Source organism: Dryas octopetala, chromosome 8 (genome assembly GCF_963921425.1).
Source record: "Dryas octopetala chromosome 8, drDryOcto1.1, whole genome shotgun sequence".
Lineage (NCBI taxonomy): Eukaryota > Viridiplantae > Streptophyta > Magnoliopsida > Rosales > Rosaceae > Dryas > Dryas octopetala.
Window position 1 is genome coordinate 17,193,019 of NC_141373.1, and position 1,776 is coordinate 17,194,794.

At 42.7% G+C, this 1,776-nt stretch overlaps 1 non-coding gene across 1 annotated transcript; it reads left to right on the top strand.

Annotated features, from left to right (window-relative positions):
* The first annotated feature begins 460 nt into the window (after positions 1–460).
* On the top strand, positions 461–567 carry LOC147277691 (small nucleolar RNA R71). Its single transcript, XR_015124145.1, has one exon. It is a non-coding gene; the product is annotated as a small nucleolar RNA R71 (small nucleolar RNA).
* Positions 568–1,776: the final 1,209 nt, after the last annotated feature.

Here is a 1,776-nt window from a genome sequence, read left to right on the forward strand (position 1 = left end):
TGGCTTGTTGGTGCTCCCACTAGCTTGCTGTCCATTGTTGTTGCTCCACCTGAAATTCGGGTTGTTCTTCCATCCAGGGTTATAAGTGTTAGAAAATGGATCATATGGCACCCTAGGATAATTCCCAACCTGGTTTACTTGTTCCACGTCACCCCCTTGTCCTTGCGCACTCATCATCTTCTCTTGAGCCAAAGATAACTTCTGCACCATAGTCTTGATTTCCATAATCTGTCCCTCCATGGTGTTTGGCACATCCGCTACCTCATACAACCCTATCTTTGGTCCTCCTCTTGCACGATTGGAATCCCATTGTTGAGAACTCAAAGAAAGCGACTCAAACAATTCTGTAGCCTCATCCTCCGTTTTGGACATGAATGCACCACCACATGCCGAATCCACCTTGGCTTGGTCTCTCTCCAACAATCCCTGATAAAAACAGCAAATCACATACCAAGGAGATAAGTTATGGTGTGGGCAGCTAGTAAGTAACTCATTGAATCTGTCCCAAGTCTCATGGAATGGTTCGTCCGCCTTTTGCACAAATCCAAGGATCTCCTTCCGAATCGAATTAGTCTTGGAAATGGAATAGAACTTGTTCAAAAACTTGCTCGAAAGATCATCCCATGTCGAAATGGAACCACTGGGCAGCGAATACAACCACCTCTTTGCCTTGTCCTTAAGCGCAAAAGGGAACATCCTCAAACGGTACTGATCGGCATTCAGGCCCTCAATTGTGCGGCTTCACAAACCCCGGAAAACTCCTTCAAAAAGTGGATCGGATCCTCCCCATTCAGCCCATGGTAACTCGGCAACAAATGAATCTGACCACTCTTGATTTCGAAATCAGTGGCTATGGTGGCATACCGAATGCACGATGGTTGAGTGGGCAGCGAAGGTGCTGAAAAATGGCTCAGGGGCTGCGGCACTATCTCGTTTGCTTCAGCCATGTCGACACTCTCAGTCTCTTCACTACTCGAATCTGATGCACTAGGTTGCGAGCTGACTTGTGATGCACCTAAAGCTTCGTCCTTGAGCCTCTCCAACCTAGCAACAAGCTCAGGGTTCATAAAACACACCTAATCAAGAGAAAAACACACAATCAGTAGAAAGAATGCATATAAAGGCATGGCATTTATTAAAAACTAAAAATTAACAAAAACTGAAATCTAGGTAATATAACCTAATTCTAATGACTAATTACACAAATTCATTGATATTAGACACCATTCCCCGGCAACGGCGCCAAAAACTTGTTAATGTGTTTTCTTAGAACAAAATAAACATCTATTTCATTCCAAGTATACTCGCAAGTGCACGAATCGCATCAGTAGCAAAGCGTACAAGCACGAGGTCGATCCCACAGGGAATGGTTAATAAACAACAAATCAATGCAATTAATCACTAGAATAAATAAATGGGGGGTTTTGGAAAGATGGAACACACGCACACATCACCACACGCACACACACTTTATTCTATCTTGCAATGTTAAGTTTTCGGTTTCAAATCAGATAACCATGCAATAACCATCCAAGGCTAATGACAGTTAATTTGAACACAACATATTAAAGTTTGACAGCTAAAAAGGTTTGGCTAGTTACTTTCTCGCCATTGTTCTCCTAATGCATAAACTAAGAGCTTCTTGGGCCTTCCTTAGCTAGTTAACCTACATGTTCCCTAGTTCAAGCTAAGGCAGCTGTTACCCATGCAGGAGTCATTAAGTTTTATAAGAACGTCAAACATGCACAACATATAAGCTTTGACTATTTCCTTATA